Source organism: Bos mutus, chromosome 22, assembly GCF_027580195.1.
Source record: "Bos mutus isolate GX-2022 chromosome 22, NWIPB_WYAK_1.1, whole genome shotgun sequence".
Taxonomy (NCBI): domain Eukaryota; kingdom Metazoa; phylum Chordata; class Mammalia; order Artiodactyla; family Bovidae; genus Bos; species Bos mutus.
Window position 1 is genome coordinate 64,371,842 of NC_091638.1, and position 26,071 is coordinate 64,397,912.

At 56.6% G+C, this 26,071-nt stretch overlaps 1 long non-coding RNA gene across 2 annotated transcripts; it reads right to left on the reverse strand.

Annotated features, from left to right (window-relative positions):
- Nucleotides 1-864: 864 nt before the first annotated feature.
- Nucleotides 865-23,966, reverse strand: LOC138984760 (uncharacterized). Of its 2 annotated transcripts, none has more exons than XR_011462046.1 (6): nt 20,735-23,966; nt 17,006-17,140; nt 13,630-16,531; nt 12,639-12,857; nt 7,271-10,995; nt 865-1,742 (listed from the first exon to the last, which is right to left on the reverse strand). It is a non-coding gene; the product is annotated as an uncharacterized lncRNA (long non-coding RNA). The 2 variants fall into 2 exon arrangements; XR_011462047.1 differs by having other exon boundaries at nt 12,639-12,893.
- Nucleotides 23,967-26,071: the final 2,105 nt, after the last annotated feature.

Genomic DNA, 26,071 nt, shown 5'->3' on the forward strand with positions numbered 1-26,071 from the left:
CAATCACATGGTGAGACGTGCCCCACGGGAAAGGACGGGGAGCAGGGAGGGCTGAGAGCAGTGGCAGCAATGCCCCGAGCTAGTCTGATGGGGAAGGATGGTGGGCGGAGCTCAGCGCTGTGGCAGCCACGTGGAGGTGGTGAGACCTGGCTGCCCCCCCAGCTCCACACTAGGCCTGTCTGAACAGACCTGCTCGGGTACCTGAGCGAGCTGCCAGCAGCCCGCACCAGACCTCATCTCCTCCATCCCACTGAGCAGTGGGGGACCCCGAGGTGTAAGACGTAGTCTCACCCCGAAGGAGAGGCCATGCCAGGAACAGCCCCACTCGACAGGGCGCCCTAGACTTTTGGATCAGCATCTCCATCCCTAAGTAAATTTTGAGTACCTTCCTCTGCGGAGGAGGGTAGAACTATCCACGTCCCACCCCTGGTCCCCATGAAAATCTGACTTGGCAGATGTAATCCAGTTATGGATGTCACGATGAGACCATCCAGGATTTAGGGTGGGCCCCATATAGAGTGAATGTGTCCTCATAAAAGGAGGAGAGGACACAGACTCACAGGGAGAAGGCGTGTGAGGATGGAGGCAGAGGGCAGAGGGACGTGGCCGTGGCCCAGGAATGTGCGTGCGTGCATCACTCAGCTGTGTCTGACTCTTTACGAGCCCATGGACTGTAGCCCGCCAGGCCTCTCTGCCCATGGGATTCTCCAGGCAAGAACACTGGAATGGGTTGCCATTTCCTCTTTCAGGGGATCTTCCCCACCCAGGGATCTCCTGTGACTCCTGCTTTGGCAGGCGGATTCTTTACCATCTGAGCCACCAGGGAAGGCCTCGGGCCCAGGAACGCCGAGTTTTGGCCACCACAGGAAGCTGAGGCAACAGCATGGGAGGGAATCTTTCTCGGAGCCTCGCAAAGGAACCAACCCTGCTCACACCTTCATTTCGGATTTCTGGTGATGGAAGCACTTGGTCAAAAAGTCTAGGGCCCCCAGGATAGGAGAGAATACATTTCTGTTGTCTCAAGCTGTCCAGTTTGGTGGTGGGGGTGGGGGTGTTCCTTGGTGGCTCAGTGGTCGAGGACCCACCTGCCAATGCAGGGACTGGACGGTTCCAGCCCTGGTCCGGGAAGACCCCACGTGCTGCGGAGCAAATACACCTGTGTGCCACAACTAGAGTAGTCCCCGCTTGCGGCAACTAAAGAAAGCCCTCGCAGCAACGAAAGCCCAGCGCAGTGAAAAATATAAATAAATAAAATTATTTCAAGGAAGAAGCTGTCCGGTTTGTTACAGGAGACTAGCATCAATATAATGAACACTCCCTCTTAACATCCCGTGTGGCTGTAAGACCACAGAGCAGGAGAAGCTCAGGGAGATGGAGAGAAAGGTGAGGCCCTGGTTCCCGGTGGGCGGCGTGGAGGGGAGCTGGGTGCAGGGGGCGCTGGGAGGTGTGATTGGTCCTGGCACGTCTTAGTCCTCCCGTGGGCAGCAGGACCTGGGCGTCCACGTTACCGTATTAAGACTTTCCGCTCTGTTCTCTTGTATAAATGAACTATTTCAGGATGGGCGTCTTTTTCAGAGGGCCCAGGATGTGGAATCCGGTGTCAAGCTTGTTTTCTGTACACTCCTGCCCGAGGCTCAGGCTGCTCACACAGGGATAAGCGATGCTGGGGAGAGTCAAGCGCCTCGTCCAGGTGGGCACGCCTCATCAGACCCCCAGGGCCGGTCCCGAGACAGTGCAGGTCACTGCCAACAAGAGAGGAAAAGAGGGGTCCTTTCCATCAAACGATTTAACACCCATTGACAATATAACTTTGAGCTCTGTGTAAATACCTTAAGACAGAAGACACTCTGCCTTTGCCGAAGGCTGGAGTGCTCTTTGCACCCAGGGATCTATCCCTGTGGGTGGCAGAAAAACAGGTTTTCTCTCACCCTTGACCGATTTCTCACCATGCAATATTGATACTGCCTCTGGGGGCCGGAAGCTGTGATCCTGCCTACCCCCACCACACACACACACACACACACATACACACATATACACACACAGGTACACACACACACACACACACACACACACACGGATGCTTTCCTCCTTGCTGTGCCTCCTGGGAGTATCTTCAAGCGATGGCCAGCGTCTGCAGGACACGGGCAGCCACCAGGGTGGAGACCACTGTGAATCCCCCTCGAGCCCGCCCACCGCGACCCAGGCTGAGTCAGGGCTGGTTCCTCCCCAGCTTCTGACACACCTGGGCTGGAATCCACAGCTCGCCCAGCAGCACTCACACTGGCCGTCCTTGCGGCCCTCAAACCTGCCAGGCTGGTTCCCACCTCCGGGCTTTTGCACTAGCTGTTCCCCTTTTCCCAGAACACCCTGGCCTCGCCTCTCTCATGGCTGATGTCTCCCCATTGCTGAGTTCTCACGCCGTGGAGTCACCTCTTCCAGGAGGTCACCTGCCAAGCAGCCCCTCTCGCCCCTCATGGCCTTGGTGCAGCTCCTGGCCCTGCTCCCAGTGGGGACGGCGAGGCCAGAGCCTCAGGCAGTGGGGCGCGAACCCGGTGCTGAGAGAGGAAGGTGGCTTGACTCACCAGGCCACCTCCTGCCTCAACCACTGCAAGCCCGTGACGTTCTGTGGGGCCAGGTGACGAGGACACAGTGGGGAGAGGACACGGCCTCGGCCCTCAAGGAACCTTATTTCCGTGGGAGCAGAAAGAGTGCAGAGGAAGGGAGCCTGGGGCGAAAGCACTCCCCTTGGCCCGGGGAAAGCAAGGTGGTCTTCCTGGAAGAGGTGGCGTGGAAGGCGGGACAGAAAGGATGAGTGAGAGTTAGTCACTTGTGGAGAGTCCAGGCAGCGGGAGCAGTAGAGCAAAGCCTGGGGGCAGGGCCTTCCCTGAGGCTGGGTGTCTGCAAGACGCTTCAGCCCTCTCAAAGAAAGGCTGGGGGCGGGAGTGTGGGGGCGTGGGACCGGGGACAGGCTCAGCTATGCCAGAATTCCCAGAGAAGCGGCTTCCTCCCTCCCACCCCTTCTCGGCCCTCCCTCGCCCCCCACCCCCGACAGTGAGGGGACACCCAAGCCAGGCTGCTGGGAGGAGTGGGCCCCACCCCTCCCTACGCCTGCAGGCTCCTCCCCTCGCAGCTGTACCCCGGGGCTCAGGGGGGTGTGGGAACAGAGCCTCGGGCTCCCGCCCACTGGCCAAGCAGCAACCTGCCTGGAAATGACAGGCTGCGGTATCTCATGAGAACAAGGATGAGGACCCCTAATAAAAACAAGAAAATAAACCCAACCAGACCAGCAAACCTCACCACTGCGGGCAGCCAGCCAGGCTGAGCTGGGGTGACTCCTCTGGACTCTGGGCTGAGCTAAGCCCACCTGGGGCGGAAATGGAGAAGAAAGGGCAAACTGACAGGCAGGGGCAGGGCTAGGGTACGGGGCCAGAGGACACCTGCTGGGCAAATATAAGGACCCTGGCAGCCACACGGAGGTCTGGAAGCGCCCGGCCTTCAGACCCCCAGTGCCCTGGCCCTTGGCCTGTCCTTGCTCAGGCGCACGAAGCCCAGAGCACAGGCCCCAGGGAGTCCAGACCCAAGACGACGGCCAGGGAGCCCGGAGCAGGTGCACAGGCCAAGATACGACAGCTTCCACGGTCCCCCTTGAGATCGGCCGTCAGCCTGTGACACCCCAGCCCATGCAACGGTGGCAAGTGGCGATGGTCAGCCCAAGCTTTGGGCTCTGTGAGGCACCGTGTCTCTGGGCCAGAGCACGGGAGTCTGGATCTGGATCCTGGCTTCCTCGCTCGCTGTGTGACTGTGGGTAGAGCCCTCTAACTCTCTGTGCTTGCTTATCTGCGGTGTAAGAGGAGGAGGGCAGTCCCGCCAGGGTTCTCCATAATCCGCCCCTCCCTGCAGGGGTCAGGGGCCAGCTCAGGGGAAGGGGTCTGAAGTCGTCGACAGAAATCAGAAATCGGGTCTCCTGCGCTTCTGGGCAAGTGCGGGGGTGGGGGAGGGGTGCTTGGGGACAGCGCTGAAGGCCATGGGCCAGGAGCACAGACAGCAGGACGCCCTGGAGGCCCAGCCTGGGACCTTCAGACTCTGCTGTGGCCGGTCAAAGGGAGCCCTTGGGGGCCTGGGGGCTTGCTGAGCAGAAGCAGAGACCACACTCCCCAAAGTAAAGCAGTAGACGAGGGGCAGCGCCCCCCACGTGGCGTCACTGGCCACCTCCTGCACGCAGGGGTCCCTTGGCTGCAGTCTCCCCGCCTGCGTGTGACTGTGGTTGTTACTAAACAGTCTTCCTCCTTCCTCCCGCACTCAGGGGCGGGGGCAGGGGCAGGGCAGGTCTCCTTCCCGGGGGCTCTGTGTGCGCCCCCGTCCTGGGGATGGAGCAGGAAGGTGATGATCACTGGGGCGAACAGCTGCCAGGAGCCCCTTCTCCGGCACTGAGGACCTTGGACAGCTCAGACGCCCAGCCTAGCCAGGAGGCCGGCTACAGCCAGCAGGGTCCTGGGGGCTGGGCGCGTCACAGTGAACAAACTGCAGGCGAGGGTCCCTCATGCGGAGGGGCTTCCCGTCCTATGGGGAGGACTGACAGCATCAGAAGGAAGAAAGGAAGAAAGAAAAAAAAGTGAAGTCACCCGTGGTGTCCGACTCTCTGTGACCCCGTGGATTGTAGCCTACCAGACTTCTCCATCCATGGGATTTTCCAGGCAAGAGAGCAATGCACAGCCAGAGGCACTTCCCCCACTGGCCTCAAAGAAGGCTCCAAGGCCAGTATTGAAAGTTAAAAACAAAATCCCGGGCCATCTAGGTTTTCCCCTCAAACCGAGCTCTTTCCGGAACCCAGAGCCCCCAGCTCGGTGCGGGTCTTACTCGGTGGTACCTGCAGTGTTCAGCCCTGCCAACCCCATACCCATTCTCCCTCCCCTCCTCACCCTATGGAGACCCCCTTAGCCATGGGGATCGCATGGGGCTTCACCCAGGGCCTGCCCCTCCATCTGTACACCCTCTCCTGACTAGGCAGTGACGGTCCCTGGAATGGGTTGAATTGTGTACTCCCTAAGATTCAGGTCCACCTGGAACCTCGGAATGTGAGTTCATTTGGAAACAGGGTCTCTGCAGATGTAATCAGTTAAGATGGGGCCACATTGGAATAGGGTGGAGCCCAAGTCCAGTGACTGGTGCTCTTATAAGGGGACTGTGTGAAAACACCCAGAGGAGACGGTCAAGTGCCAGAAGGGGGCAGAGACTGGGGGGTGCAGCTGTAAGGCAAGGGACACCCAGGATCACTGGAAAGCACCAAAGGCTGGAAGATGCAAGAAGGATCCTTCCCTGAGTCCGCGGGGGAGCTCAGCCGTGCTGACACCTTGACTTCAGATTTCTGGTCTCCTGAACCACGAGAGAATAAAGCTCGGTTGCTTCAAGGCTCCCTGTTTGTGGTTACTTATTATGGCAGCCTCCAATCTGTATCCCACCGTGACCTAGAAGGTCACCCCGGCACGTCCCCCTGCCTGCCACACGCTCCTCTGTGGACATCTGTCCCCATTCCGGAACTCCTCATCCCGGGAATCTCATGTGGGTCGCCCAAGCCAGAGCCCCTGACTCCTCCCACCCTCCACCCCGACATTGACATCCAGTGACTCATCCAGCCCTGCACATTCCACCTCCTGAAGCTTCCTTAAAAGCCAAAGAGATGCAACCAGATGCAATCCCGAAAACTTTCCAACAGGTCCCTGGATCTCAAAACAAGTAAAACCCAACTCGGAAAGACATTCCTGGAATAACTGGGGAAATCTGAACTCAGACTGGACAGCAGATGCCTAGCTGTTGATTCTGCAGTGGGATACTGGTCTTGTGGTTCAGGGGGAAGATGATCTAGAGCCAGGAGATTCAGCTGAAGGACTCGTGACGCACTGCCAAGTGGTTCAGAGAAAAGAAATCGACCCGTCTCGCTATCTATCTACTGGAGGAAGGCAAAAGGCGGCAACATGGTCATGATTGTTGAGTCCAAGTGGAGGCCGTGGTCGCCAACGGTTCTTCCAACTTTTCTGCAGGGTGAAACACTTCATGATAAAGAGTTGGGTCCGTGGGTGGGATGGGTTGCGGGGGGGTGCGGTATGTCCGTGATGGTTCAGTGGTTAAGAATCCGTCTGCCAACACAGGGAACTCGGCTTTGATCCCTGGCCCTGGAGGATCCCACATGCTATGGGGCAACTAAACTCGTGCACACAACTATTGAAGCCCAGGCACCTAGAGCCTCTGCTCTGCATCAAGACATGGCAAGGGGAAGCCGTGCTCCGCAACCAGAGAGCAGCCCCTGCTCCCTGCAACTAGGGAAAGCCCGCATGCAGCCAAAGAAATAAAATTAAAAAAAATCATAAACAGACAGAAAGAGCTAGGGGAATCTTCTGAGCTCATCCTGTTCTCGACTCTGCCCCTGCCCCGCCCCAGCTCCCGGCACCCTCTCCTGCCTGGGGCATCTCTGCTCCAGCTCTCCAGAGGCCCCCTGACAACATCACCTCCCAACCCCACCCATCCCCGACTCCCATCCCCTCCAGCCCACTGTCCGGGCTGCGGCCGGACTTAGGGCTCCGAACCAGAAACTTAAGCTGCCCTTCCGTCCTTGACACCCTCCAAAGCCTGCTCCTTGGGACAGAGTTCAAATCCCTTACGTGACTATGAGGTCCTTTGTCGCCTCTCCAGGACTGCCCTGCTCTCAACTTCAAGCTCAACGTTCCATCACGCTCTCTCTACTGACCTTACCTCCCGCCCTTCACGTGACTTTTCTGCAAGTCATGTGCCACCACCACGGGCTCTGTGGGGCACATTTACTCTGCACACAGTCTGGCAGCTGGAATGCCATGTGGGATGTACTTTTTGATGGCCTCTCTCCCCCACCTGACAGTTGTCCCCAGGAAGGGAAGGACTCGGGCTGCACCGTCATTATGTCCTGCCCTCCTGGCAGAGAACAGAGCGCATTGTGGGTACACACTAAATAACCGAGCGGATGGCTCTCTGGGGGCTGGATGGCGGATGGGTGGGTGGATGGATGGGTGGGTGGGATGGATGCATGGGTGGATGGATGGGTGGATGGATGGGCGGATGAATGGATGGGTGGATGGGTGGATGAATGGATGGGTGGATGGATGGGTGGATGAATGGATGGGTGGATGGTGGATGGACGGATGGATGGACGGATGGATGGACGGATGGATGGATGGATGGATGAACTAGGACAAACAAAGGGTCGTGAGACCCTGGAGGAGGTCGGGGTCAGGTTTACCTGAAGAAGGTCCGGGAGAGGAGCTGAGAGAGCAGCATTGTGGGTGAAGCTGCGATTTGGGGAGCACGTCCTCTTTTCTGGACATTAGACGTGGTTCCCGACATGTGTCATCTGCCTTCATCCTCACAGCAGCCCTTGGAGTGAGACATCTTCCCCTTCTCTGAGTCTGGTTTCATTAGTAATGATTGTTTTGATAAAACTGGTCCTGGGACTCACACAGACACACTGCTGTGAAATAGACAGCAGGGGCGTAACTGTAGCGCAGGGAACTACGCTCAGTGTTTCGCAATAACCTATGTGGGAAAAGAAACTGAAAAATACACACATATTCACATACTGAGTCACTTTCCTGCACACTCGGAACTAACACACACTGCAAATCAACTATACTCCGATAAAAATAGCTACAAAAAACAATTACCAAAAACCTTTAACATTTTTTTCTACAGAAACACCTGTTTTATTTGGCTGTGCCAGGCCTTCACTTCGGCACACAGGCTCTGCCATCTTGCTGCGGCCTGTGGGGTCCAGTTCCCTGACCAGGATCAGATTGGAGGGCCCCGCATTGGGAGTACAGAGTTTTAGTGACTGGACCATCACGAAAGTCCCTTAAAATTTTTAATTAGCCAATGTTTTCATATAATACAGCATTTAAAAGGTACACGACGATGTGTGTGTGTGCTAGTCACTCAGTCGTGTCCGACTCTTTGCGACCCCATGGACTGTAACCCACCAGGCTCCTCTGTCCATGAGGTTCTCCGGGCAAGAACACCAGAGTGGATTGCCATGCCCTTCTCCAGCGGGTATTCCTGACCCAGGGATCGAGCCTGGGTCTCCTGCATTGCGGGCAGATTCTTCACTGTCTGAGCCACCAGCTGCTGCTGCTGCTAAGTCACTTCAGTCGTGTCCGACTCTGTGCGACCCCATAGACAGCAGCCCACCAGGCTCCCCCGTCCCTGGGATTCTCCAGGCAAGAACACTGGAGTGGGTTGCCATTTCCTTCTCCAGTGCATGAAATTGAAAAGTGAAAGTGAAGTCGCTCAGTCGTGTCCGACTCTGTGTGACCCCATGGACTGCAGCCTACCAGGCTCCTCCATCCATGGGATTTTCCAGGCAAGAGTACTGGAGTGGGGTGCCATCACCTTCTCCGCTGAGCCACCAGGGAAGCCCGCAAAAGGATAGGCAGCGATAACTACGTTTTCCCCACTGCCAAGTTCCCAGACAGCTGTGGACACAGGGTTTCAATAACTGTGCATTGAACTGAATGGCATTCTACATATGAAGAAACCAAAGCTCAGAGAGGTTTGGGAACTTGCCTGATGTCTCACAGCTTGTTACGTCGGCAAAGTCAGGGTTATAATCAGGTTCTGGTAACTCCCGAGCTGCCATTTCAGCCTAGGAGGAGAACTGGAGTGAGGAAGGCAGACCTGGTGGGGGCCACAAACAAGCGCTCAGAGGCAGGCGCACCAGGGTATGTTTCGGGGACGGGAGCGGGGTTGGGGGAGTCTGGCCAGAGGAGCGGGCTTGTGTCAGGAGATAGACGGAGCTGGGGTTGGCACCAGGCCTTCAATGCCAGGCCCAGGGGCAGCCAGCTCCGAAGGGCAGGACTAGGAGCAGAAGAGCCAGGGCAAAGGTGGTGTTTGCCGAGCCAGGAGGGCAGGAGCCTGGGGTGAGGCAGTAAAGCTGGTTTTCCCAAGTGGGGTGAAAACAGCTGCTGAGAAATGAGCCAAACAGAGGAACTAGCCAGGCTGCAGTGCCTGCACCTGGCCCTACCTGCTCATCCTCGCCGCATGGTCATTAATCACCTCCTGGCCCAGGGAAGGCACATGCTGCCCTGCCCATGTGGCCAGCCTGGTGGCCATGGCAGCACCTGGCAGACACCGGGCCGCACCGGGGCTGCCACCTGCTCCGAGCGCTGACTCATGGGCTCAGTGCAAGCGGCCTGGGTTCAGCCGCTCACAGGGGCCCCGCGGCCATTGTGTGTGTGGGGTGCAGGGGTCTGAGCGCCTCTGCCCTTCCTCACACAGACAGGGGGAGGGTGTACTGACTTAGGATTAGGAGTCCTAGCTGGGCCTTCTCCTTCTCCCTGGGCCTGTCTCCATCTCTTTGAGATGAGGGTGACGGCTAAGGATGGTGGTGAAGCTGTGAGGTGTGGCCAGCTGAGCCTATGCAGAGGTGGAGGGTGGGGTCCGTTTCATCCTTGGGGCCTTGCGGGGCCTTGCACACGTGCAATTTGTTTCTGAGGATGAAATCTGCGGGGTGGGGGGAACCATCATAGGGGTTTTAGGGGCTCGAGACTTGGGGAGTGGATGAGGAACAAAGAGCCCTGGGCTCCCCAAGGGCCAGCGTCATCTGGGACATCTGGGTGTTCTGGGTGGTTGTGGGGGGAAGGCGTGCCCCTAGGGAGTGTCAGGGAACTACAGGGTGATGGGTGGCTTGTTACAGCGATTGTGGGTCCTACTGGATATTTGGGGGGGACAGGGGCAAGGTGCTGATGATTCGACACACTGCATTTCAGGCACATGAAATGGGCTTTAAGAAGGGATGCTCGTTATAAAAAGAGTCGGAGACGACTGAAGCAACTTAGCACACACACAGGCAGTGTGTGTACATATATACACACATCAATGCTGCTTTGTCAATTGCCCTACTTTCTTGGTGGCTCAGACGGTAAAGCATCTGACTGCAATGCAGGAGACCTGGGTTCAATCCCTGGGTTGGGAAGATCCCCTGGAGGAGGAAATGGCAACCCACCCCAGTACTCTTGCCTGGAAAACCCCATGGAGGAGGAGCGTGGTAGGCTACAGTCCCTGGGGTCGCAAAGAGTTGGACACGACTGAGCGACTTCACTTTCACTTCTTTCTTTCTCCTCCTGCTGTGTCCACCAAGCCATTCTCTGCGTCCCCACTCCTTTCCTCCCCTGCAAATAGGTTCACCAGCACGGTTTTTCCAGACTCCATATGCGTGTGTTAACACACGATACTTGTTTTTCTCTTTCTGACTTACTTCGACCTTTGTAACAGGCTCTCGGGTCACCCACGTCACTACAGCTGACCAGATCCGTTCTTTTTTACGGCTGAGTAATGGGCATTGGAATCGTACAGAGGCTACGATACGGATGAACCAGGAGGACCCTGTCCTGAACGAAAGAAGCCAGGCAGGAAGGGACAAATCCTGAAGAATTCCACTCCTACGAGGTCCCCAGAGGCACCAAATCCATTGGGAGAGACAGTAGGGTGGTGGGGACTGGGGGAGGGGACGGGGGGCGAGTGTGTCAGGGGGACAGAGTGTCGGTTTGGGAGGATGGAAGGTCTGGAGATGCCGGCGGTGAAGCTGGACAACATGTGCGTGTGCTGACTGTCCCTGAGCTGTGCACTGAGTCTAGGAAGGTGAATTCTGTGTCATGTGTATTTCACCACGATTGTAAGGCGGGTGGGGAGGCTCAGCACCCTCGGTCCTGGTCCTCAAGGTCGAGCTGGCAGCGAACAGTGGGAAGCTGTTGCCTTTCTGGCTGACGGGACTGTAGACGGTGTCCGGGGGAATCGAGGCCCCCGTGCCCGCGTGGCTGGTTGGGGGTGGGGCCGGGGAGGGAGACGGCGAGACACACGCAGAGGGGCTGGGGGGCTCGGGGGTCTTCCCCACAGCCCCCAGCACCATCCACTCAAGCAGAGTCCTTTCCGCGATTCTCATTCCCTGACGTGACGTTTAACAAATGCAGTTGTGACCTGAGTAGATGAGAAGGTGGGCAGAGCAGTCATACTTGGAAATATTAATACTTGGTATAGTATTAACAAAATTTTAAATCACACTTTTAATATTGTAAATTAATTTTTTGAAATGTATCTTATTGAGGTGTAGTTGATCTACAACACTGTGTTAATTTCTGTTGTATACCAGAGATTCAATTATATATATATACTTTTTCATATTCTTTTCCACTACGGTTTATCATAGGATACAGCTCCCAGTTCCCTGTGCTTCGCAGTAAGACCTCAGCAAGACCTCTGCTAACCCAACTCCCGCTCCAGCCCGCCTCCACCCTCCTCCCCCTCAGCAACCACGAGTCTGCTCTCTGAGTCTGTGAGGCTGTTTGTAGATAAGCTCACTTGTGTCATATTTTACATTCCACATGTGGTGTATTTGTCTTTCTCTGTCTTACTTCACTGTAGCATGATCATCTCTAGATATCTAGCACAATAATCTGTAGGTTCATCCATGTTGCTGCAAATGGTATTATTTCATTCTTTTTTATGACTCAGTAGTATTCCACTGTGTGTGTGTACCATATTTTCTTTATCCATCTGTCCATGGACACTTAGGTTGCTTCCCTGTCCTCGGTATCGTGAATAGTTACACATACTTAAAAAAAATTATTTAACTTATTAATTTGTTTGACCACGTTGGGTCTTAGCTGTGGCTCGAGAGATCTTCACTGCAGCCTGTGGGATCTTTTGCTGTGACCCGTGGGCTCCGTAGCCCCATGGCACGTGGGGTGCTTCTGACTGGGGGTCGAACCTGCATCCCTGCACTGGAAGGTGGATTCTCAACCACGAGACCACCAGGGAAGTCCCTGTACTTTCTTTAAAAAGAAATCTTTCTTTTTTTCTGCCACAGTTGATAAGTCAGAGAGAGGAGCTGAATAGACCACCTGAATCAGGGTGAGTGTGGGAAGAACAAGAAGGACATTAGGCCGGGTGTAGCTGGGAGTGCAGTGTGTGGGGAGTGCAGTGTGTGGGGAGTGCAGTGTGTGGGGAGTGCAGTGTGTGGGGAGTGCAGTGTGTGAGGAGTGCAGTGTGTGGGGAGTGCAGTGTGTGGGGAGTGCAGTGTGTGAGGAGTGCGTGTGTGAGGAGTGCGTGTGTGAGGAGTGCAGTGTGTGGGGAGTGTGTGTGTGAGGAGTGCAGTGTGTGGGGAGTGCGTGTGTGGGGAGTGCAGTGTGTGAGGAGTGCAGTGTGTGGGGAGTGCGTGTGTGAGGAGTGCAGTGTGTGGGGAGTGCGTGTGTGGGGAGTGCAGTGTGCGAGGAGTGCAGTGTGTGAGGAGTGCGTGTGACCTGCAGCTGTTACAACAAATGGCCCCCACAACCGAGCGGTTTAAAGCAACAGAATCATATTCTCAGAGTCTGCTGTCGGCAGGGCTGCTTTCTTCTGGAGTCTCTGGGGAAAGAGTCTGCCCCAAGCCCCTCTCTAGCTTCTGGCGGTTGCAGAAAATCCCTAATCTTTCCAGTCTTGTAGCTGCAAACCTCCAACCTCTGCCTCTGTCCTCTCTCGGCATTCCCCTTGTGTGTCCCTCTGCCCAGATTTCCTCTTCTTAGAGGGACACCAGTCGCCTGACTGCAATACGACCTCATCTTTTAAACGAATATATTACTTACTTTCGGCAGCACCGGGTCTTCGTTGCTGTGCGGGTTTTTCTAGTTGCAGTGAGCAGGGGCTACTCTCGGTTGCGGTCCATGGGCTTCTCATTGCCGTGGCTTCTCTCGTTGCAGAGCACGGGCTCTAGATGCTCAGGCTTCGGTAGCTGTGGTACACGAGCTTAGCTGCCCCACGGCATGCAGAATCTTCCTGGACCACGGGTCGAACCTGTTATTCCCCTGCATTGGCAGGAGGATTGTGAACCACTAGACCACCTGGGAAGTTCAACATGACCTCATCTTGATCTGATCACATCTGCAAAGACCCTAATTTCAAACAAGGTTCCCTTTGAGGGTCGTAGGTGGATGTAAATTTACTTGGAACACAGTAGAGGGGGGATCACAGAAGGGACCCCAGGCTAGGGTCTACTTTCATGGTCCAATCAGACCATGAAAGTTCATGGTCTGATTGCCTCTTGTTGGTTGAAAAGTTTTAGCTGCCAAGGCCTTCCCTGAGTTCCAAAGAATAAATTTAACTTAATCAGAGAAATGAGAAAATTCAGAAACAAAGGAAAATACTCAAACAAGGCAAAATAGCGATAACTTAGCCATTGTACAAAGTCAAGGACCTTTAGTTCCTCCTCCAGGGCTGTAGGTAACATTCTGAGCCATGGCCATCGAGCTGCTTTGCTCAGTGGAACCCACACCAGGTAGGAGAAACTAAATGTGTGCTGCCCCGAGCACAGAGACCCCAAACCGGCCGGAACCAGAGGACTGATGATGCTGACTCACAATTACCTCACTATCAACCACTCAGAAGAACGTCCACAAGCTGGTCTCACACACCACACTACCTCCTCTCCAGCATGTAGCCTCTCCTTCTTTTCCCCATGAAATCTCTAAGCAAAATCTGGGGAGGGAGGAGCTGGTTCTTTGGGTCATGAGTCCACCTTCTCCCCCAGGACTCATGGCTTCCTCAATAAAGCTGTCTGTCCTTCTTCCCAGCACTTACCTCTCAGTATTGGATTCTTGAGTGATGAGCAGCTAAACTGGAGTCTGGTAACAAAGAGAGCTGGCGAGAGGGATGATAGAAAGGCTGACCAATAAGTACACACTCTGGGCCCAACTGTGCACAGTTCCCCATGAGCAGAAATTCTTAACTCAGCGCTGCTGTGCTGGAGGGGGAGGAAACCAAGCCACAAGGCCCTCAGGATCTGGAAGGGGCTCGTCTATGGTGGCGCTGCCTCACACTGACTGGCGATGGAGGCGGAGCCCTCTGGCTGGGCGTGTGTGGCCACTGCACGCTCACGTGGCATGACGGGCAATGCCCTTGCAAGTGCTCAGCTCCCAGGCGGTGCTGCCAAGGCTCATCCGGCCTGGGCCACGTGCCCTGTGTCTGGCAGATGGCCACTCCAAGTGAACTGACAGGTCCTTACTTTTCCCAGCTGTCTCCTGGGAGTTGACTCCTGTGAATTATGAACAGGGTGTAAGCTGACCAAGGAAGGGGAGGGGAGGAGCAGTTAGACCTTGGAAGCCAGTCAATCACGACTGTAGTCACTGCAGAGATTGCTCATGGAGCATCGACTCTGTTTCAAGTGTTCTACAAACCCTCCTCTGCCCCTCTGAGGCTGGCATAAGTGTTAGCATCTGGGGTGACTGTATTTTCCAAAAGATGGTTATGACACCATCTCCAATTCCACATGATCTTCTAGAACCTTCCCACTGCCCCACCAAGGAGTGGGGTCTAATTCTTCCACTTTTGAACCTGAGTGGGCTGCAGATTCATGCTGGCCGGGATCCCTGAGCCACTCGGAGCAGCCGGTAGGTGACTCGGCTGCCCTCGGGCCACTGTATTGGGAGGAGGCCCAACCTGGAGGCCTGGATCCAGAACTGGCCGTGAGCCCTGCTGGGTCCCCAGCCCACGGGTGCCCCGGGAGACAGGACACGGTTGGTGTTTTGAGCCCCTACGTGTTGTAGTCGTCTGTTATACAGGAATAGATCACAGCGTCCACAGCCAGTTTCTTAGTGAGAAAGATGAGGCTCAGAGAGCTGGGGTCAACTCGCCCCAGGGCCGCACAGCAACCCAACAGCAGAGTCTGGATTCAAACCCAGTTCGATGACTTCCCAGGCCAGGGTCTACACAGCTAACATTTTCTCCACCTGAATGTGTGCACAAATGCATGTCACTGAGGTTGTCTGGGCCAGGAAGAAAGCCACTTAGGGGACATTCCTGGTGGTCCAGTGGTTAAGAATCCGCCTGCCAACACAGGGGACGAAGTTACGATGCCTGGTCTTGGAGGGTTCCACGTGCCACGGAGCAACTAAGGCCGGGAGCCACAACCACTGAAGCCTGTGCACCTAGAGCCTGTGCTCTGCAACCGGAGAAGCCACCACAGCGAGAAGCCCATGACCCGCAAATAGAGAGCAGCCCCTGTTCACCAAACGAGAGAAAGCCTGTGTGCAGCAATGAAGACCCAGCTCTGTCAAAAATATGCGTAAATAAATAAAATTTTGAAAAAGCCCCTCAAAGCCTTTGGTGCAGGTACAGAAGGAAGAGCGCTGGGCTGGGGGCAGAGGCCTGGGCTGGGAGGGGCGCCTTGCCCTCAGTCCCCCTGTCGCCACCCTTCTGGTGTCTTACACGCGCGTTCCTTTGTTGATACTGCTTCCCGGAGCACCCGCTGTGTGCAGGCTCCTGCTCAGCTAGGCGCTCAGAGTCGAACGTGAGTTGAAGTTCTGCCGCCACACGTCCCTGGCCCAGTGAGGAAGGCAGGCCCCTATCGGTCCACCACCATCCAGCCCCCGTCACGGGGGGACACACTCAACACAGAGGGCGAGTTGTGCTGCCAGCAGGGCTCACGCTGTGTCTATGGGGCCTCTAGAAGGGGACCCTGCCTGCCCAGGAGGGTGGAATCCTTGCCTGGCTGCTCATTGCTGGAGCACCCTTGCTTGATGGGTAACAACAGCAGTTACTGTGTCCATGGGGGTGGGTGAGTGCTGGCTCCGTTCCAAACACGTGACATGCACTGATCGGTCTAACTTTTTATGCCCATCTTACAGATGAGCAGCACTGAGGCGGGGAGGAGCTATGTAACATGCTCAGGTCACCCAGCCAGCAGGGACAAGGCCTGGCTGTCTGGATCTGGAGCCTGTGCTTGGAGCCACAGACAGTGGGCGCTTGAGAAACGTCTGCTGAAGGCTGACCCGGGGTGATATCTGGGTGGTGGCTGGGTGTTGAGCAAGGCAGCAGGAAATGGAATTCCAGAGGGTGATAAACATCGTCTGTGGCTGCTCGTTATGGCGGAGCCCGGGAGCCCCAGGGGAGGGAACGGAAGGCTGGTTTAGGCTGCCAGCAGAGGTATCAACAGGCTTCATTCCCTCGCACTGCGCTGCTGGCCTCCAGGTGGTGTCCAGTGGGATGAGTTCAGGCAGCAGTGAGGGAAGGACCTGGAGCTGAACGGCATAAGTCACAAGGTGACAAAGACGTCCCCCTTCCAGTTAACCAGCAGTCCTGAACCAGCTGAGAGTCAGTTTCAAGTCATGATGACTAATTCCTTTTTTTTATTCTTTTTTTTAAAACAAGAGCAGCTCCTGGGTTCATAGACTTGAAGGGTGGCTGAATCTATCAACAGTTTTAGAATATTATTTTCCACTGCGCTTACTGTTATAGTCACCTTCTGCTTCCTCCAAGTAATGTGTTTCAGCCAGTATTAGGTTTATGGCAACATCTGAAATCCCCAAGTCACAGAGGTTTCCGTGCATTTCTCTCATACAAATACAGTCCTGAGGTGACCTTTCCAAGGCTGGTAGGGAAGTTCCATGACCATCAGGAACCAGCCTTTTTCCTATCTTGCTGTTGTACTCCCTCATGGTCCAATACAGCTGCCCATGCTCCATCTATCACGTCTGCATTCCAGCTAGAAAGAAGGAAGAAGGGGATGCTGAAGTGCACATCCCCCTTTAAAAAAAAGTACTTCTAAGAAGTTCCAACCACCACTTCTGCCCATCTGTAGAACTTCGGCTGAATGGCCATACCTTGCTACAATTCAGATTGGGAAATATAGTCTGGATCTGCGCAGTGAAAAGTTAGGGCTGCGGTGTAAAGTGAGAAGGTATGAACAGATACTGAGGACCCCCGCCATGTCTGCCATGGACTGCTTTCCTTTTGTGATGGAGAAATTATGTTCCTTTTCATTTAAAATTCAGTGAGGAAAGAGAGTCACTTTACAGGACAAGATGAGAAAATAAAAGAACAGGAGGTACAGAGCAAAGACAAAACTTGCCAGGCTGGGGACTCCCCCGGTGGTTGTGATTGAGAACCCACCTGCCAACACGGGGGGTGAGGGTGATCCCTGGTGTGGGAAGATCCCACACGCCACCAGACAACTAACCTGTGCACCCCAACTGCTGAGCCCACGCTCTGCAGCGAGAGCAGCCACCGCTCGCCACAACCAGAGGCCCAGTGCAGCAGCCCCGCCCCGTAATTGCCAAGCTGGCCCTGGAGTCACTGCCGCTTGGGAAACCTGCTGTAAAGACAGAAACACAGAGTGGGTGTGTAAGCTCAGGATCAGGCTGGGTCTCAGGCCCAGGGAGGGGTGGTGTAGAGAGGGGCCTGCAGCAGGGGAGACCCCGGCGGGATTGGGGGCGGAGTTGGGGAGGAAGTTTGTCCCAGAAGAGAGGCTGAGAGGGTCTGAGCCAGGCTGGGGGGCGGCGGATGCTGGAGTGAGGGGTAAAGTAGGGGATGGTGGCCACGTGCCTGCTGAGAAGGGTCCCCCCCACCCCACACCGGGTAAGCCTACCCAGGAAGGGCTGCAGGTTCCTGCCGGCCTGCCTGTTCGCTTTGGAAGGAGGAGCTGAGGTTGGGGGCTTGCAACGGGGTTTAAGAAAAAAAAGGTGGCTTGGAGCGGAGGCGGTGAAGTTAAAGGGGACCAGGTCAGAGGCCCGTAGGTCAGAGGCTGCTGGGGTCTGCTAGGCTAAGCCCGGGGCGATCCTGAGTAAGTGACGTCCTGGTGCACTGATGTGGCGGGACTCGTGACCTTGTCCGCGTCGGCTGCCCGCATCCCCACAGTCCCAGGAGCCCGCCCTGATCTGCCCCCCACCCCCGGGCCCCCTGCTGCGCCCTGATGCTAGGAGCAGGGCCTGGCACAGGAAGGGCCCCTGCATCTGTGCCCGGACTCGCCCCAGCAAGCGTTCCGTGGACAGAGGCAGCTCCAGGTGGCAAGGGCTTGATGGCCCCAAATAAAAATGGGCGGCGACAGAAGTGTGGCTCCCTGCTCTGCCCCGGCCCCGGGCAGGAAGCCAGGGACGGGCCTGTTTCCAGCACTGCAGTGTTTTGAGCAGAGTATTTTTGGAGCACACAAGCCTTATTTTAGCTTTTGGGGTCACTCCCGCCCTGCGGTGAAGACGGCACAGCCTTCCTCGGGAGCCCCTGGCTTTGCGTCCCACCCCAAGCTGGGCCACTTTTCCCAGGACTGTGTGGGGACTAGAAAGTTCTGCGGGCCAGGCTGACTCGATTGGTCTGACAGAGTGGCGGGAGACCTCGCTTCTGCCCCTCCTGCTTTGAGACCTCGTGCTGACCACCAAGCTCCTCCGCTTGGGGGAAAACCACCTCTCTTGATACAGTTCAAGGTTCTGTGAGACAAAAACAACAGGCAAAGCTGCCATGTAGCCTTAACAGGGCCACCTTCCTCCTGAGGGACAATTCCCGCCAATACATTTTTTCCTTGTAACTTTCCTGATCCTGCCTGGGACCAGCCCCACTCACCTACATGCTGCCTCCTCAACAAGCCCTCAAATTTCTTGCCTCCTGGCCTTTGCACTCGCTGTCCTGTGCCTAAACCATGTACCCTCTAGCAAACTCCTATGAATCCTATGAAACCCAGCTCAGAAGGCCCCTTGTCTGAAACACAGTTGGATGTCCTGGATATTGCAGGGGCCTTGGAATCAGGAGGCTTGGGTTCTCGTCCTTTCTCTGCCTTGTGACTTGGCAGATCACTTTGACTCTCAGGACTTCAGTTTCTCCACATGTGACTGTTCCTCTGTCTGAACATCAGCACCATGTTTTATTCATCCCAGTCCTCTCTTTCCTCCCCAGGGCCTAAGGCAGTCGCTATGCCAGGGTAATAATAAATCAGCACTAACTTCTCGATGACCTTGTCCTCTGGAAGCCCCAGGGGAAGGCAGAGTACCCCCAAATTTACTCACAGGAAATTCAGGGTTGAGAGTTCAATACCAGTAAGAAGCAAGTGCCTGCAGGCAAAGGTGTGACCCCTTCCTCTGCGAGGCCTTGTCCCCTGCGTGGGTCCAGACTTTGGATGCTCAGAGTCAAAAGCACTCAGAGCTCAGCTTCGGGGACCCAGCAGGTATCGGAGGCAGCTCGGTATCACCCTCCTTGGAGGGGTGTGGGCACTGTGTCTCTCCTGCTGGAACAGAAGCGGCTCCCATCCTAGTAACGTCTATACCGCACACACCGAGTGCTCACCAAACACTTGCTGACAATGACTGAGTGAATGACGCTGGGCAGGCTCTTCACCCAGCTTCACTTCCTTTAGCTTTTAAAGCTTTATTTCCTTTAAAGACAAGTGGCCGTGTCTTTAAACTTGTTTATAATATATATTATATTGGGCTTCTCTGGTGGCCCCGTGGTAAAAGAATCTGCCTGCTATGCAGGAGGCTTGGGTTCAAACTCTGGGTCAGGAAGATCCCTTGGAGGAGGAAATGGCAACCCACTCTAGTATTCTTGTCTGGAAAATCCCATGGACAGAGGAGCCTGGTGGGCTGCAGTCCATGGGGTTGCAAAAGAGCTGGACACAACTTAGCAACTAAAGAACATACATATGTGTGTGTGTGTATATATATATATGGGCTGCCCTGGATCTCTGCTGCTGTGCTCAGGCTTTCTCCAGCTGTGGCAGGCCGGGGCCACCCGCCAGTTGCAGCGCTCAGGCTTCTTGCTGCAGTGGCTTCCCCCTACAGCCTGGGCTCTAGGGAGGGTGGGCTCAGTAGCCGCAGCATGGGAGCTTACTGTCCTGTGGCGTGTGGGATCTTCCCGGACCAGGGATCAAACCTGCGTCCCCTGCGTTGGCAGGCAGTTTCTTAACCACTAGACCACCAGGGAAGCCCAAGTGTCTTATGATATTTTTTGACAAGTTGACATTTTTAGTTTTCTAAGCTGTCGAATCGATCAATTGATCAGTCTTTTACTTTACAGCCCTCTCGTTCTTCAAGAAGATAAATTCTCCTCGGGTTCTTCATTATAAAAAAAAAAAAAAAAATCCAAATTTTGTCTGCACCTGGGATTTACCTTGGTAGAAGGAGAAAGGTAAGGATGCAACAATCTTTCCCAGTTGTCCTAACCCGTGATTGGATTTTTTTCCCTCACTGATTTGACACACCATCTTCATGCTCTAAATTCCCATTTGATCACTAGGATGCTTTTCAGGGCATCAGAAAATCCAAATGGCTTCAAGAATTATATAAAGAGGGGCTGGCACGTGTGACGGAGCTCGGGTGGAACAAGCTGATTCGGACACTCGGGCGCTGCTCACTCCCGGCTCTGCTGTCTGCTACGCAAACGCCAGCGTGGCCAGGAGGCTGCGCAGGTGTCCTTGCACCCGCCCTGAGCTGCTGGCAGAACCGCCCCAGCACCCAGTACCCGATTCCTTTGAGGCAGGCCATATAGAAACCCGTCTTGTAGGTGAGCTCTTCTCAGCACCATGGAGCCGCTCAGTAGCAGAGCTGGGCACGAACCCGGGCCGTTGGCTCCAGGGGACGCTATGCCTCTCAGTGGCACTGCTCTTTATCCCTTTCATATCGCTCTTATTAATTCTGTTATCCATGGCCTCTACGAGGCCCCCCATTGTGTGAGGAAGAGGAGTCAGTCTCCAGTCTTGTCCATCTCTCTTGCTCCATCGTGTCCGACTCTTTGCAACCCCCCAGGGCTGTAGCCCACCACGCTCCTCTGCCAAAGGAATTTTTTCTGGCACAGATACTGGAGTCGACTGCTGTTTCCTTCTCCAGGATCCTCTGACCCAAGTCTCTTGTGCCCCCTGCACTGGCAGGCAGGTTCTTTGCCACTGCATCACTTGGGAAGCCCACGTTGTCCCCCTACTCACGCTCACCTGTACTCCCGCAGCTCTCTGGCTTATGGTCTGGACTGCAGATGGCATCGGTGTGACCAGAGGACAGAGGACTCTGCTTTCCTGCACGAGGACTCGGGGGCTGGGGCTGGGTCACATCTCTCGGTGAGAGGCACTGCGGCCGGTTCCCCAGGCATCACCTGATGCCTCCAAGGACCTTGGGGAATGACTGTGCGATCTGAGTTCTATATCGAGACCAGTTGGTATAAAGGCAAGTCATCTGAAACACAGTCCCTTGGGAATAATTACAATAATGACATTGTGACCTTCACCACATGCCAGTAACTTCCAGCCACTTATCACCACTGTCTCCTTGGACCCTGCAGCAACTGGCTGGGGGGGGCGGAGGGGGATGCTGTCAGGGAGACAGGGAGCTGGGGCTCCACTGGGGGAGTTGCCAGCTAGAAGGCAGCTAGTGGGCACCACCCCCCACCCCATCTGAGCTGTCCGCCCTTTGCTGAGAACCTACTGAGTGAAGGCTTGGGTGTGTGAGCAGACCACACATCTTGGAGCACTCAGACCCAAGATGCGTGTGCTCTTCTGCATGTACCATCAACCCTGCCTGGGGAGGGGACCCTTGGGGCGGCTGGCGGCAACTCAGGGGGTGGGGGGCCTCCCTGGCTGGACTTTGTTGGGACTAGGCGGTGCGAAGGGTACCTGCTGGGTCTCCATCACCGCAGGGCCCGATGGGCGGAGAGGCCCCCTGCACTGGGCCTGGCCTTTTATCATCACAGCTGACCGACTCACCTGCTCAGTGAGCAGTGAGCCTTGGCAGCTCTGGAGACCACAGAGAAGAGGAAGCGCGTCTGGTGGGAAGGACAATGCGGCAGCAGCAGCGGTCCACTGAGCGTCGGTGGGGTTGGGCGAGGCCACATCACACTGGGTGTTGGAGCCGGGTCTCAGGCCCCTGGGGACCGGGGTGGGCGCTTAGGGAACAAGGTGCCCGGGGCTGGGTGCCCCTTCTGTTCCTCACAAAGCTGGGACGAGGACCCAGGACCTGGGAGCCCTGCAGAGCGGTTTCTCCAGCTGGAAACCGTTCTGGAAGGCGTAATGGGGACCCAGACTCCCAGAGATGGGCATGTTTCTATTTATAATAATGTTGCTTTGCCAGATACAAACTTATGCTTCCAGCTCTCATAACTTATAAAAAGCCTACAAAATTCAAATTAGAGAGAAACCAGAAAAACAATTTAGATTACTAATGTAACTAAATGGTTAACATGAAGTAGGATTTTAAGACTGTAGCACAATAATACACAACAGAAAATTCACCCTTTTCACTCAGGGTCAGCATCACCCCATCTGCCGAGAACTCTGTAATCTCCCCGAACAGAACTTCTGTCCCATGGAACACGTGTGGTGAAACAGAATTGTCGCCTGCATCCAGACTGTCACCAGGCAGGTGTGGGACGGGCAGCTTGGCTCCGCCCGGGTGACCAAGTGGCCCACGCTCTTCCATGACAGCCTCCACCCAGTGGGCACCCCGCACACACTGAGCTGGCCTCTCTTCCCCCGTGACAACGAAAGTGGTTGGCACCCCCGTGGGACTCCTGCCACGGTCCTAACTGTCACTGACTTAGGGAGCGGAGGGCTTCTGTGATGCAAACGGTTTTCAATTGCAAGAGGTCTGCCTTTCAGCAGATGGAGGGGGACTGGTCACTTTCGCATTAAGTGTGTGCTACCCTGCGTCAGGCTTGCCTGTCTTGGTTCCAAAATGCAATGCACACAGAAACCGTGTGGTTAGCAAGCAGCCAGCAAGATGACTCAGAGTTATCATGGAAATAAAAGCACACAACTGAGAAACGTGTGGAGAGCCTGTGGTTTCTCAGAACACAGAGCGGGGTCTGCAGGAGGGCTGGGCCGGGGCTGTCCTAAGAGGGGCGAGGCTGCACTGGGGGAGGCGGGAAGTGCTCTGGAGGTCGTGTCCAGGGAGCCGCTGCTGTTACACAGGAGCGTGCGTCCCAGGGAAAGGGCCTGGATGGGCCCGAGGGTGGCTCACTGAACTGTGGTGCCAGGTGCAGAAATGGGCACACGCCTCTGAGGTAGGTTGACAAGTCTGAGGTCTGTGGTGGGCAGGCTGGCCCCGTGGTGCCCATGTCCTAATCCCAGGAACCTGTGACCCGCCCCCTTGCACAGCCGGGTCAGCCTGGGACCTTGAGAAAGGGACGGGGAGGGGCCAGGGAGCCTCTGCTCCGCAGTGCGGTTTCTGGGTGGCTGTGGGGCTGCCAAGGAGGAAGGCGAGCAGGTGGGAGCCAGTGGGGAGAGTAAGATGGATGAGGGACTGTCAACCCCCTACCCCCAAGGGAAGAGTCTGGAGGGCGTGAGGACCCTGGGTGGTCACAAACAGCTGTGTGCGCCCAGAAGCAGGGCTGGGACGGCGTGGTGAGGAGGGCAGGGCCGGGTGGCGGGGTGATCCTTCATCTCAGCAGACACTGTTCAACAGCCCTTCGCTGCCAGTAAATCTCCGGCAGAGCACTCACTCGGACCCTTCTTTCCCTCCTCAAGGGAAAAGGACTGAGCGCAAAACGTGCCCCTTTCGTTTCAAGTCAGCCGTACACCTTGTGTGCACTTATCGGAAAAATTTCACACGACAGAACACTGATTTTTCGTAAAGCTGCCAGAAATCCCTGCTGAAACCACAGTAGCTCCGTCGGGCGGGGTGTTGCTGACTGGCCCCCAGGTCCCAGTGCTGATCAGGAGTGGTAGTGAGAAGACCCAGGACAGGACTCCCCTGGCGGTCCAGTGGCTAGGACTGTGCTTGCACTGCAGGGGACACGGGTTCGATCCCTGGCTGGGGAACTAAGAGCCCTCTATGCACAGCAAGGTTGAGTGTCTGAGACCGTGCAGAGCAGAACAGCGTCTGACAGCCGTCTGAGCGGGGTGACATCAGCTTGTCTTCAAGTTAAGAGCAGCCGTGCAGGCGTGGACAAGCACTTCCGGTTTTACCCAACGGCCTCCGAGCGGTGGAGCCACAAGGGGAAGGGCCCGGTGCCCCAGCACAGTTCCTGTGGCACCAGGGCCGTGTCTAGCGGGCACCTGAAAGCCGCGCCACAGAAGCGGGGACCCGGACCGCACACGCAAAGCCCGCACCGCCCAAGCTGCCCTCTGACGCTGTGTACCTGCCACCCCCGGGGCCCGCGCTGTCCAGAGCTGCCCTCTGACACTGTGTACCTGCCACCCCCGGGGCCCGCGCTGTCCGGAGCTGCCCTCTGACGCTGTGTACCTGCCACCCCCGGGGCCCGCACTGTCCGGAGCTGCCCTCTGACACTGTGTACCTTCCAGCCCCCGGGGCCCGCACTGTCCGGAGCTGCCCTCTGACGCTGTGTACCTGCCACCCCCGGGGCCCGCACTGTCTGGAGCTGCCCTCTGACACTGTGTACCTTCCAGCCCCGGGGCCCGCACTGTCCGGAGCTGCCCTCTGACGCTGTGTACCTTCCACCCCCGGGGCCCGCACTGTCCGGAGCTGCCCTCTGACGCTGTGTACCTTCCACCCCCGGGGCCCGCACTGTCCAGAGCTGCCCTCTGACACTGTGTACCTTCCACCCCCGGGGCCCGCGCTGTCCGGAGCTGCCCTCTGACGCTGTGTACCTGCCACCCCCGGGCCCCGTACACGCCCTGCTGCTTCCTCTGTCCACGTGCACCGTCTGTTCGTGCCGCCAGCCTGCGCAGTCTCGCCTCAGCGCCTGGAGGGCAGCTGCGGGGAAGCCCCCTGACTGCTGACGGTGGAACACGTGGATGCTTCCACCTGGCCTGGAGCCCCACCTTCTGGGGCAGCGTCCTGTGCAGGTCTGCCGGCCCCCAGGCTCTGTGGCTTTGCCCCAGCGGCCCACAGGCGGCAGGGCAGGCCACCTCCAGGCCCCGGGGAGGCCGACAGCGGTGCCTGGAGGAGGCGCCTCTCTGCTCCGACCCCAGATCTGTGCTGTGATTAGGTCACATGACAGGTCTGCTGAGGCTGTTCCAACTGCCTCCCCGTGCGGGGCAGGAGGGCAGTCCCAGATGTCAGTGTCTGGGGGACAGTGCTTCACCCCGAGGACGCACGTGGGAGGGAGCCAGCGGCAGCACCGGGCCCGAGCAATGGGAGCTCTGAGTGCTGTAAGCACGTGTCGTCCAAACGTCCGTGAGAACACCTGGAGTGACGGACGGACGGTCCCTCCCCGGTGTGAGGACCATGCGGGGACACAGGCCAGGTCTCGGGATGCTCAGTACCCTTACCCATTGGTAGCAGCGTCTGCCATAAAGCACGAGGGATGGGCACCATCTCGTAGTCTTCCTCTGGTCAAGACACGTGGGCACATTTCCCACAACACCCATTTCCCAAGGCAACCCACTGGCCAAGCCGTGCCTTTACTGGTGGTGATGATGTTACTCGCCCTGACCCAGAGCCTCTTCAGCACGTCAGCCTGGGCAGGGCCACATGGCTCTGGGGCTGAATGGGCTCCGCTCCCAAACTCATGATGCGTGGTTAACCCGTGCTCCCAGCCAGGCCTTCGGGGCCAACCGAGAAGGGCCACGTCCGTCTTGTCTGCTGCCTGGGCTCAGCTCCCAGCAGTGCCCGGTGTGGTCAGTATCTGCCGAGGGCTGGGTCCACAGCCGGGCGGTGAGTGCTGCTAGGGTCTTGGCAACCCAAGGTCAAGGTGGCACGGCATGACGTCAGGAGCTTTCCCAAGGTCACAGCTAGAGGGCACGAGATGGGGCTCTCTGATGCCTCCTGCAGGGCGGCAGGGCCCATAGCAGGTGAGAGCTGCCCCTGGCAGAGCACGGCTCACTGCAGTAAACACCCGGCTTGGCAGTGGTCCCTGGAGCTGGTGGGAAACACAGGCACCCTCCTACAGGTTGGGCCTGTGAGAACCGTCAAGGGACACTGAAACTGGCTACAGCGGGACTTCTGAGAACCCGTAAAATGAGATCACCGTCCGTGGGAAGAGGAAACTGTCCCGCGGAGGCCTCCTGCAAAGGCGCCTGCTTCAACAGGACCGCCTTAAGAACAGGAAAAAAGGTGCTCCTTAGAATCAGAGGACTCGGCTCCCTTGCCACTTCTGTTACCAGAAAAAGTGACTGTTAGCAATCCAACGTGGAACTGGAGTCACGATTCGTCTGAGAACCAGCACGTGCTGAGCGCCCGCTGCCTGGCCCCACAGCAGGGGGCTCGCTCCCCGAGCGCTGAGAGCCTGGGCCACCTCCCAGCCCCATGAGGGCGTGCCTCACCTTGCCACCTGGAGACGGTCTGCAACACCAGCCTCCAAGCCTTTGGCAAGCGCGGGGGCAGAACAAGCCAGGGGTTCCAAACATGGGCTCCGAAGCCCAGCGCCCCCAGCACAA